The sequence below is a fragment of the Sceloporus undulatus genome, chromosome 4 (genome assembly GCF_019175285.1).
Source record: "Sceloporus undulatus isolate JIND9_A2432 ecotype Alabama chromosome 4, SceUnd_v1.1, whole genome shotgun sequence".
In the NCBI taxonomy this organism is placed as follows: Eukaryota; Metazoa; Chordata; class Lepidosauria; order Squamata; family Phrynosomatidae; genus Sceloporus; species Sceloporus undulatus.
In genome coordinates, this window is record NC_056525.1 from 227,382,303 (window position 1) to 227,395,700 (window position 13,398).

The following is a 13,398-nucleotide window of genomic DNA, read 5'->3' on the forward strand; positions in this document are numbered from 1 at the left end:
GCCCCCATCACGTGCTAGGGGTAAGGCCAATATGGATGGTTCCAACCCCTAGCACATGACGGGGGCACACCATCTGCCGGTATGTGCAGCGCCATACTTAGAGCTAGCAGCTTTATCCTTCCAGTCACTACAATGTCTTATTTCCATTGTCATCACTGTATAATCCTGGAAAAAGACTAACTGCCAGTATGATATATTGTAGTGTTTGATATTATGTATCTTCAACTCATTTCTGACTTATGGTGACCCTAAAGTGAACCTATCATGGGGTTTTCTTGACAAGTTTCTTTAGAGGGGTTTGCCCACAACTTCTTTTAATACTGAGAGAGTTTGACTTGCCCAAGACCACCCAGTCAGCTTAATAGCCCAGCAGGGATTCAAACCCTGGTCTGCAAAGTCATAGTCCAACACTCAAACCACTACACCATGGTTTCAGCCATAATATTTTCATACCCTCTCCAAGAATTAAATATGCAGTATAGTTTTTTAAGAGAGCTGGACAATAAAGAAAGCTTATAGAAAGAAAATCAACTCACTTGAGATGTCATACTGGACAAGAGTTCAGCCAAAATAATATGGCTGAAAAGAGCCCTGGTGCTGCAGTGGTTAATTGCCTGTACTACAGCCATTCACTCATGAACCGCAAGGTTGTGAGTTCAATACCAGCCAGGGGCTCAGGTTTTACTCAACCGGGTATCCTTCCATGGTCATTAAAATGAGTACCCAGCTTGTTGGGGTCAATTAGCTTACACATTGTAAACTGCTTAGGGGGCTGATTAAGTGCACTGATAAGTGGTATAAAAATGTACTTGCTATTGCTATAAGAGTGCTGAGAATATTGTGGACAGGTGAAAAGTCAAACAAATGGGTCCAGGACCAAATCAGATGTGAACTCTCCCTAGAAGCCAGGATGACTAAACTGAGGCTGTCATAGTTTGGGCACACTATGAGAAGACATATTAGAAAAGGAGATAATGCTCGGAAAATAGAAGGCAATAAGAAGAGAGGAAGACCACATACCAGATGGTTATACTTAATCAAAGATGACACAATCCTAAATCTACAGGAATTGAAAGGGATGTGAAGATAGAGTGTCTTGGAGACGTCTCATTCACAGAATCACCAGAGGTCGAACAAAATTGCTTTTTGTAGCCTATCCGGATGGATTTTTTTTTTCCTGTGAGCAATTGTGTAATTAGGTCACTCTATCAACATTAGCATGCATTATATTAATTTTAGTTAGGAGGACACACAGACAACAAATCTTGATCTGCTTTTCTTGTCAGATGTTATCCTGTCTCAAATATGAAACAATTTGATATACCAAAGGCCTGATCTTCAAAATGGTGAAGTGGGAGCTACATGCAGACATTCTTTCTGTGTAAGCCTTGACAGAGCACAGAAATCCTTCAGAGAAAGCACTTCAAACGTATGTCTGATGGGTATTTAAATTTATTTGAGACACTCATGGATCTCAGAAGAATACAAATTGTTTGTTATTATGCAAATTACATTCTTGTGGAAAAGAAAATGATCCTTAAATGAATGCAAACCTAAATAGTGGAGAAAGAAAGGTATAATTACAAGGACAGCATGTGGTGCACCCTTAAATGTTCATTTATGTATTAAATTTATATACAACTCCAGAGATAGAGTGAGTACCAGCTGGGTTATTTAAGGCCTTCCATCTATCTGATGTAGGATACAAAAAATACAGACACATTTTCTCATCTTCAGTGAGAAAAGGGGAATTAATACTTGAAGACACCTTAACTACTGTGAAGTCTGTTTGTTTTCATTTTTGAATTCTAACCATTTTTGTGAATCCTCCCCCCCTTCAAAAAAACTGGAATTTTGTAATACACATGCATAAAATCTTTAATTGCCAAAATAACATGATTAGTTAGTTCTATAAGCCCAGATAGTTCTATCAGCCTACATCTCCTGGTGCTACTCCAAATCCATCCTTTAAGTGAAATACACCATGTGACCTATGCTTGGTACCTCATTTTTTACTTCAGAGGGAGTGATTTGCACTGGCTATGTTGGTGGCAGCAAAGCAGGACATGGGTACAGACAACTGCCTGGCATCACTTTGGAGCACCCAGGTAATGAAGGGAATTCAGGACAGCTTCAGGACCAGAATACTCCGGGAGCAGCATGGAGTATTCTGGTCAGTGTAGACCTGCTGTCATGTTACTCCAGGAGCTTCCACCAGAAGGACAGGACAAACAAACATGAGTCTAGGTTGTATCACTTAATTACTCAGATGATGAAATCACAAGCAAGGGAGCTTCCTTTAATAATCTCAGAGAGAGAAGAAATCAGGTCATGTGTTCCTTTAACTAATTACTGTGTCTTGTAATCTGGATCAATTAATATCAATAATTTTACTATGGTTATAGATCAGCACAGTAACCTAGATTGAAGCAGGGCTGCATCTATATAACAGAATGGCTGTAGTTTGATAGTGCCATGGATCAATGCTATGGAATTCTGGGACTGTCCTTTTGTGAGATATTTAGTCTTGTCTGTAAGAAAGATCTGGTGCCACAAAAAATACCAAATTCCAAGAATCCATAGGATGGAGCCATGACAGTTAAAGCAACATCAAACTGAATTCTTTCAGTAGTATTGGAGCAGACTTTGGGAACATCTACACTAGAAACAATTTAACACCACAAGTGATGTAACTCCATCCTATTGAATTCTGGCATTTGTAGTTTTACAAAGTCTTTAGCTTTTTCTGCCAAAGAGTGCAGGTGCCCCAATACTACAAATCCCAGGTTTCTATAGGATGGAGCCATGGCAGTTAAAGTGGTGTCAATCTGCATTATCTCTACAGTGTATTTGCACCCCTGGTCTGATCTGTCTTGAGGAGTTTTTTCCCCCATTAAGGTGTTAGTGGAGTCAAGGAATGAAAAATATTTTTTTAAGTGATGGGGAGGGAGTTATGAATCACTGATGAATGTAGATATTGTCATGTGCTTTCAAGTCCTTTCCAAATTACAGTGACCAAAAGTCAAACATCTCACTAGATTTTCTTCATTGCTCCTTTCTCAGGATTGAAGAAATGGATAGACAAGGTTTAGCACAGCTCTAATCTGAGCTGACTTGAATCTGTTAGCTAGGAAAGCCTCACAGAATGTTCTCAAAGACTAATTTAAATATATCTGAGCTTCCAAATGATAACTGGCATCCCCCTATCTTTCAACATCAGCATTTAATGATGGAAAGAGAAGGTTCAGACCTTTTTGTACAAGTGATAAGATGAAATAAAAAAGTTGTACAATTTCTGTCTAAACATATGCAAAAGCTTTGTTTAATCATTGCACTGCAGTGACAGAACTGAACCAAAATATCAGTCAGGAGAATGGAATAAAACTTAGTTAAAAGCAGGAAAGGGGTGGAGGGAGAGACTGGCTATGCTTCATTGTTCCTGTGATTGAATTTTCTAGTTTAAAATGTCAAGATGTGAAACCATTCACTTTATTTAGAATGCACACCACTTAATTAAACTTGTTCTACATTGTTGGATCCTCAAAACCCATTGCTATTTCTGAAGCTGGAAATTGTATTTGGCCTGGTTTGTGAGTGAGATAGAAAATGCTGCGAATTGTGTGACAAGGCCGAAATGTATTTCTGGTTTAATGAACTTTCTTTTCAAAAGCTTTTCTTTTTGCTGAAGAACAGGAGAACACGATGTTATAATTGTATTTCTGGCAAGGCAAAGGTACATAATTGCCCATTCTCAATGGATTACAGAGACAGGCAAGTCCTCGTTTTATATAGCAGTTGGATTCTTTGCTCACCTCTAGCTAAAGAGGGTCCAACTTGCCATTAGTCAGAGCAAATTGACTACCTCACTTCAGGACCAGATCTTGGATAGCTTGAAATGGCAGATTGCTGTTAGTTATTTGAAGCATTATTTTGTCAGTCCTGTGATCCATGCTCCACTAATGTTCTCTGTTGGCCTGAAGGCAGCTTCCTTGGACAGCAAACTATGATCCATGCTGGACTGGGGCATCCCAGGCTTTGGGCTTCCTGCAGGCTGGGTGTACAAGTATTGTGGCATTGGACACAAGGTGTACCATTATAAAGACTGGCATTGCTCAGTTTTGACCTCTTTATTCTTGGCACACCCCATTAACCTTCTCTGGTTAATAATATAGGTTGCAGCTGTTCATTTTATTTTATGCCAGGTACGAATTTTTGCTCTCCATATGGTTAAGTTTCAGATGGAGAGGTCCTTCTCACCTATCCTGTTCTGATACCTGTAGTGAATGATGACAGTAATGGTCTAGACAGTGCTGTTAAATGTATGGACATACTTGTGGATAAGTACAGGAGAGAATGACCTAGAGAACATCAATGGATGCCAAAGGGGAATGTTATGGATAAAGATGCTTTGATTTAGATTTCCTACATGGCAGGGGGTTGGACTGGATGGCCCTTGCGGTCTCTTCCAACTCTATGATTCTATGGTGGTTCTTTGACTTGCTCTGGAAGCCAAGGAGTTTGGAAGGGAACAACCTCAGTTTGAATTTCAATATTTGGGGAAAGATATTTAGCAAGAAGCTGGCTTTCTAGAAATAGATAAATCATCCATGCTACACTAGTAAATGTTGCATAACATTAAGACACATATATGTGCTAGGGGTGAGGCTGGAATGGACGCTACGTCCTCGGCCAACCCCTAGCACATGACGTGGGTGGCACAAAGGCCCATTAAAATTGGGACTATATCTTTATTCTAGTTTAACAGCAAACGCTCTGCCTGATCCCATTTTCCTAGATGACTGTTTAGTTTCTTTAAACAGCCTTCATGTCATGGTGTTCACAGATCACAAGTTCTAATATATCCCTGTTAGCTTGGTCTGCAGCATTTATGGTCTCATCTTTGTCCCACAACAGATAATTTGCAGCTCCGATTTGTTTTATGTTATACTGCCTCTTATTAAAGCAGCCTGAGACTGACAATGTAAATGAACTGGAACCAAAAGGTTTTGTTTGTGAAATGAGTATAGGTAAGTGGTTGAGACTATACCCTGTTCCATAGGGAGGAGAAGAATTCTGAGCCTACCTCAGGGATGGACAATATATGACACTCCAAATGATCCTAGGTTATAACTTACCCTTCATTTTTTAGTATGCTAGTTAAGGTTCGTGAGGGCTATAGTGCCAAAAAGCCTTAAAGGCAACACTTCCCCCCAAAATTTTTTAGATAGGCCAGGATGGTGGTTGTACCATGGGAGAAATTGGAACTTTGAGACAGTGTGTCATAGATAGCCTGCCATGGATTTAAAAACATTACATTACTATATGCAGAATACTCAGAACTGAATTCTTCATCCTGCATATAAGCATTTCTGGGATGGGATGAGTTTCTAGCTAAAAGTACATGAACATCACTGAACTGTTCATTTGGCTCCTCATCACTGCATTCAAAGCTGCATGAAAACAGAGAGATGTACTCTGACACCTCTGCTTGAAATCACCAGTTTTGTTATGTCACATTGGCTTCCATCCAAGATAAGAATGGACCCAGTGAACTTTGGGTGTTCCCTCATTTGTTAGCCCACAAAAATTGGAATAGTTTTTTTGTGATTTTTTTCCAGGCTATGTGTCCATGTTCTAGAAGAGTTTATTCCTGACATTTCACCAGCATCTGTGGCTGGCATCTTCTAGAACATGGCCACATAGCCCGAAAAACCCACAAAAAACTATGGATGCCAGCCATGAAAGCCTTCGACTTCACATTAAAAATTGGAATAGTTTTGCTCTGCTGTAACCTATTATCTACAGCAATTGATCATAACTATCTTTAATAATGTATTTACAAATAACATATTTTAGCCTGCTATTTTGGAGACTAGACTTAGCCTTGTGTGAATGAGGGCTCAGACTGAGATAACCATAACCAAAGGCATTTCTCAAGTGAACAATACTTAGATTCCTCACCTCCCCCCTCCAGTCTGAGTTTCTTGGAGGAACTCACTGTGTGTTGCCACTTTCACATTGCAATAACATTTCCCAAGGCAGAGTTCATTTTATCAAAAATCTTGCACATTAATGCTATCTCATTTGGATACCAAATGTACATATCACTGATTTGTAGTTTCTCTCCCTTCTATAGAAGTGGAGGGGGAAGAGAAAGACATACAGACAGACATAAAAAATAGACATAGAAATATAGATATAGACAATTCAGTATTCTAAATCCCCAGGTGCAGTCTGAAACAGCACATCACATTTCCTTGGTGAGGAGGAAGCTACAATCTCTTTGTAAATTATAAGATTTTAGAATTCCCTTGCTTGAATTTGTCAACATTATTGTACAAGTATCTTAATTTCTGTTTCATCAGCTTCTTTCATGTTTCTCCTTATGGTTCAATAAGCTATCACCTCATAAAACCATGAACATCAAAATATAATCTCAATAAAACCAATCCCAATTGCAATCTAATACAATTTGAGAAACTCAGCAACAACAATAGCCAATAAAATCATTCAAAAATGACTGTGCTCTGATCATTTGCTATTTGAAATAAAAGCTGCATGCTTCAACTAGAAGACATGCTTCCATGCTAACTATGTTGGCTCTTTTCTATGCCCTGCAGGTGTGCAGTGACAAAAACAAAAACTAGGTCCACTAGAGAAGCCAACTATCAGCACTGTCTGAGGTGTTTGCCCTCAGTAGTAGCTATTTACACAGCAGAGTGCAGAAGCAAAAACTCAGTTAGTAGCTGGAGAGAACAGGCAGATTTAGGACAGGCAAGCAATAGCCAATCAAGAGTCAGCTGGCATCAATTAATGAAATGCTGGCTGGGAGGAGATGAAAATTCCATTAGTGACAGTTGAAAAGGCAGATAGGGTCTTGTTGAGTCCAGAGAGGGATGGATTATTGAGGGTTCCAGGGAGGAATTGGGTTAAAGTCCAGGAGTGAGGGACTTATATTCAATAAAGAACTCAAAGTGAGGGAATTATTAAAGTGAAAGACCATGTGGGATAGAATAGCCTGAGATGCAGGATTATTAATTAGGCTTAGGGAAAGGAAGCCAGAAGAAGGACTGTGGGAGTGTCTTTGAGAACAGTAACACTGGCCCGGTACAGACAAGCATTTTGCGGAGTCCTCCTGGCAAACTAGGGCTATAGGAGGCTGCACATTTAGATGCCCAGCAGCCCTAGTCTGCGAGGATGCCACCATCATGGCTTGCTGTCCTCATGATGGGCGGCACCTATATAGCCTTAAGGAAGAGACTCCTCCCTCCATAACTGTCATCTTCTGGCTCGCAAGGGAGTTGACCAGGCAGGCCCAGCTCCATCAGGGCTAGCCTGAAGGAAGAGACTCCTTCCTCCATAACTGTCATCTTCTGGCCTGTGAAGGAGTTGACAAGGCAGGCCCAGCTCCATCAGGGCTATCCTGACCATAAACAGCCCTCCGTCCATGATATCTGTCATCCTTCAGCCTGGGAGGGAGTGAGCAGACAGGCCCAGCTCCATCAGGGCTAGCCTGAAGAAGAAGAGCCCTCCCTCCAGTCCATCTGCCTTGGTCCAGGCCTCAGAGGGAGAGAAGAATGCTGGGCCTGATCCCCCACCACCACCACCACTCCCTTCTCCATTTGTGTCATGTCGTTTTAGATTGTAAGCCTGAGAGCAGGGAACCATTTATTATCCCCTCTGTTGTAGGCCACCCGGATTCCCAGTGATTGGGCGGCATATAAATAAATCCTATTATTATTATTATTATTATTATTATTATTATTATTATTATTATGGCACAAGCATCACACAGCGCCCAAACAGCACTGGCAGGAAGTGGCATCATGGTGGGGCCCTTTCCCGTTTCCGGCGCCGCAAAAAAGAAGCCATTCTAGGCAGCTTCTTTTTGGCAGTGCATCATTGCTGTGCCATTTGGTGGCTGCGGTAATGATGAAGGGCAAACAGGGGTGTCAAGGAGCCGCCCATCTGTCAAGCCCTATTGATACTCTGAAGAGGGTGGTATAAGGAAACTGTCATTGTAACAACGTTAAAACTAAGAAAGTAAACATATCAACTGAAACAAGTAACACAAGTGTATGAAACAACAATTGCTTTATTGACACATATGTAAGTAAATTTTGTTTGGGAGTTCTGTTTTTATTTCAAAGAACAAATGATCAGAGCACAATCATTTTTTGAGTGATTTTATTGACTATTGTTGTTATTGAGTTTCTCAAATTATATTAGATTGTAATTTGGATTGGTTTTATTGAGATTATATTTTGATGTTCATGGTTTTATGAGGTGATAGTTTATTGAAGCATAAGGAAAGACAAAGAAGGAGCCCTGGGGGCGCAGTGGTTAAATGCCTGTACTGCAGCCACTTACAAACCGCAAGGTTGCAAGTTCAATACCAGTCAAGGACTCAAGCTTGATTCAGGCTTGCATCCTTCTGAGGTCACTAAAATGAGTAACCAGCTTGTTGGGGGCAATTAGCTTACACATTGTAAACCACTTAGAGAGTGCTTATGTGCACTGATAAGCTGCATAGAAATGTACTTGCTATTGCTATTTAATAAAGTTTTGATATTATTTTAATAAAAGCGTTTCTGCACTTTGAATATACATCTACATTACCAATATAAAGCCTTTTGAAACAAGATTTCAAAAAGGGTCTGTGTTGATTTGGTGACAGTGGTAGAGTAAAAGGGCCAGGGTGCTGTCATCCAAAAAATGTAGTGGTTATCAGAGAAATGTGCGTAACAGTAGTATTTGATAATATTGCACTGACCAACCTGGAATAATGTACAGATTCCGTTGGATTCATCCAAAAGACCTTGGAGGCCTTTTTCACTTGTTTCAGTATGTATAAGATATATACAAACTCTCCTGTAATTGTGAAGTTGAAGGCTTTCATGGCCGGCATCCATAGATTTTTGTGGGTTTTTTGAGCTATGTGGTCATGTTCTAGAAAAGTTTATTGTTGATGTTTCGCCAGCATCTGTGGCTGGCATCTTCAGAGAAAGCTTCTCTGAAGATGCCAGCCACAGATGCTGGGAAAACATCAGCAATAAACTCTTATATAACATGGCCACATAGCTCGAAAAACCCACAAAAATCTCCTGTAACTCTCTCCAACATTCCCTGTCTGATATACAGTAAATTAAATCTCAGCAAACAACCCACCAACTCTTTTCAATCCACACCTGCACTAAGTTTTAGAGTGCTTATATACAGTGGTAATGATTGGTGTTACTTCTCATTTACAGACATACAAACTATTTTTCACTGTCTTAAAGGGACATTGTTCCAAACAAACTTCTCCCCTACTGCATGATAGAAGGACTTCCTTGGAGCCCGAGATTGGAGAAATAGCTGAGAGGAGGTGTGTATGTTATGTCAGCACCAGAGGAAGGCAAAGGCATCCCCACCTCCCAACAAATCTTCCCAAGAAATCCCTGTGATAGTTTCACTCTAGGGAATCTATCCAACCTAATAAGTTGGAGGAAACTTCTTGAAGGCACACAACAACAAACCATGTCATTGCCACCTCCTCTAGTGGCAGATACAAGCATTGGGTGAACAGGATGCTAAGCTTGGTGCACAAGTTCTAGAGTTAAGTGCATGGGCAGTGTGACATTATAGCATCCTGATAAAAGATTCAACATTTGGCTACTCCTAGTAGTCCAGTTGTTCCTCCTTAGAGAAGTCTGCCTGGCACTAGCACTGTTAACCTTTTGTTACCAAGTGAAGAATGTTTTTCCAGAATGTATGATGTTGATGATGATGGCATAATTTTAGCTTGCTATATATTTTGGCTTCATTGAATGTTTTAAAACTGCATTTTGAAATCACATTTCTCCATTTGCTAATTATGTTCTGAGGTTAATACCCTGCTTTTAGTTTGTGCTCCAAGTGATACACATTGAATTTAAGGTGTTGTTTTATCCTGGAAGCTATCCTGAGATCTTCTTCTGTATGATGTGTTAAAAATAAAATGAATAAATACATATGGCCTCCTACATAAAAGGCCCTTTTGAGTGTTTGCCAAGTGCACAGCTTAAAACACAAATATATTAATAAGAATGCTAGGTTATAACTACAAAACATGGAGTGATTATTTATTTTTTTCCCCAACCTGTAAGATTGTCAAATGTCAGGGAATTATCATCTTCTGCTTGTTTTATATTAGAAAATTCTTTATTTTCTTCCTTCTTTCCTTCCTGACCTAAAGATGACATCATATATATGTTTGCACCTTTGTCCTGTCAAATTATAGGTCATTATGATCAAGATGAGCCAATTTGTGGTGCTGAATATATAGCATAATCAATATAGCACAATATGTTCCGACAAATAATCTCAGAGAATTTGGAAACACTAAATTATTTTTCCATTTCCTGTCTACACATTTACTGCCTTCTATGTGATGGTTGTAAATAATAGATAACAGCATTTGCTTTCTCTCCTTGGACTCTAAATTAACTAGCAATAGATTTTGTTTTTCTCTTGCCATCCTATTTATTAAAGGTAAAAGCTCAGAAGAAGTACTTCACATTAGGCAGGTTGCTGGAGTTATTGTTAATTTCCATCAAATCACCTGACTATATAAATGATTGGCATCCAAGACACTCTTGTCATCAACAGCCCTGCTCAGGTCCTGGACTATAGCTACCTTGATTGAATCTACCAACATGTAGTGGCTGCTATCTACCACTTTACCACCCTTTTCCTGCTGTCTCCCACTTTACAAAGCACTACTGCCTTTCTAATGAGTTGTGTCATGGCCAAAGTATGATAGTCTCAGTTTGTTCATTCTGAATTCTAAGTAGAGTTCAGGCTTGGTTTGCCTTAGGATCCATTTAGTTGTCTTTTTAGGCAGTCTATGGCAGTGGGCGAACCTATGGCACACGTGCTAGAGGTCGCACTCAGAGCCCTCTCTGTGGGCACATGTGCTGTCACCCCAGCACAGCGTTTGCCAGGGTTTGTTACTAGAAAGCCAGGGCAACATGGCACTTTGCAATAAGTTAAGTGGGTTTTGGGTTGCAGTTTGGGCACTCGGCCTCTAAAAGGTTCACCATCACTGGTCTATGGTATCCATAGAACTTTTCTCAAGCACCATATTTCAAATAAGTTGATTCACTTCCTGCCAGCTTGCTTCACTGTCCAGCTTTCACAATCATATGTAGAAACTGGAAATAAGATGTCAAGAGTTACTATACAGAATATGAATGCATCCCACTCATAATGGTTGGTTACACTGCAAATGAAGTGGCATCACCCATGACATTCTTCTCAAGTCAGAATTTCAAATGGGATTTTGTGCATTGGAGAATGACACTCAGAGGAGCAAGTTGAAATTCAGCAAACCTCTGAAATGCTAAAATTCCATACTTTTGCAATTCTTACTGGTTGCTGTTAAGTTTGAAGAGTTTTCAACTGGTCTAAAAAGCTCCAGGCAGATTCATGAATGGGGTTAATTTTAGGGAACATATCATTCTTGTGATAGAACAGCTCCACTGGCTGCTGAGCACAGTTGAAAGTGCTAGTTATAACCTATAAATATATATACAGCTTGAATAATTTTGTTCTCCTATATGAGGCTTCCTGGGTTTTGAGATCTTTAGGACAAGCCCTTTGCTCTTTCCCATTATTATTATTATTATTATTATTATTATTATTATTATTATTATTATTATTAACCTTTATTTATAAAGCGCTGTAAATTTACACAGTGCTGTACATACAAACTTTTAGTTAGACAGTTCCCTGCCCTCAGGCTTACAATCTAAAAAGACACAACACAAAAGGAGAAGGAATGGTTTGGGGAAGGAGATCAGGTCCAGCAGTTTTTATCCACCTCCAAGCCCTGGACCAAGGCAGATGGACTGGAGGAAGGGCTTGGCTTCTTAATGGATGGTTAAAAGGAGGCATCCTGGGTCAGAGAGGGGCTTGCCCCTGGGAATGCTTCTCTAAACAATATAGTCTAACTCAGTTTTGAAACTGGGTAGAGAAGTGATGAGGTGTGCACATGGGGGAAGAAGGTTCCAGGAGTAAGGGGCAGCAAGTGAGAAGGGATGAATTCGGCAGGGGGCAGTGGTAATCCTACACTGGGACAGGAGACCTTGACTACCAGAGTGGAGGGTGTGAGTAGGAATGTAAGGAGAAAGAAGACCAGATAAGTAAGGGGGGGGGGGCAATCCATGGAAGGCTTTGAAAGTCAATAACAAAAGCTTGTACCGGATGCGGAAGGGGAAGGGGAGCCAATGAAGGGAGGATAAAAGAGGAGAAACATGGTCAAAGTGGTGAGCAGATGTGACAATACGGGCAGCTGAATGCTGGACAGAGATTAAAGGATGGAGGTGTGAAAGAGGAAGCCCTGTCAGAAGAAGGTTACAATAATCTAGTCGTGAAACCACTAGGGCATGGACCAGAGTTTTGGCAGTAGAGGCTGAGAGGAATGGATGGATCTTGGCAATGTTGAGAAGAAAGAATCTACAGGCCTTGGCGGTGGCCTGGATCTGGGGAATAAATGACAGAGAAGAGTAAAAAATGAAGCCAAGACTGCGGGCTTGATGAACCGGTTGAATAGAAGTGTCGTCGACAGAAACAGAAAAGGAATAATGAAGGGTGGGTTTAGGTGGAAAGACAAGAAGCTCAATCTTAGACATGTTGAGCTTCAAGAGCCAAAGCCGCATCCACTGAGAGATGGCAGTCAGACAAGAAGAAACTTGGTGTTCAAGCCCCGTTGAAAGGTCAGGGGTGGAGAGATACAGCTGAGTGTCGTTGGCATATAGATGATAGGAGAAACCAAAAGAACTGATGAGTTTACCTAGGGACAGTGTGTATAGTGAGAACAGAAGGGGACCCAAGACAGAGCCCTGGGGAACTCCAACAGATAGGGGAACAGAGGACGAAGTCTGACCACCCGTGACCATTGCAAAAGATCTATCTGGCAAGTAAGATTTAAACCAGTCGAGAGCAGGGTCAGAGAACCCAAAGTCAGAAAGTAAATCAACCAAGAGACAGTGATCGACAGTGTCAAAGGCCGCATACAAATCAAGAAGAATGAGAATGGAGTAGAGGCCGTTTACCTTGGCCCACAAGAGATCGTTTGAGATGAGGGCTATCTCTGTAGAGTGCCGTGGGCAGAAGCCAGACTGGAAAGGGTCCAGGATGGAGTTGGCTTCAATAAACTTAATACAGCGAGAATAAACGACCCGTTCTAGGACCTTAGAAAGAAAAGGAAGAAGAGAAATTGGACGATAGCTAGACAAAGAGCGCTGGGAGGCGCATTCCTTCCAGCATGGCCAGGTCTGAAGAAGAAGATGCAGGGTCCGCCGTGTTGTCCGAGTCCTGCCTACGCTGCCGCCGCCTCCCAGCCATGCCGGCCTTGCTTTTGTCACTGGGCTTGGT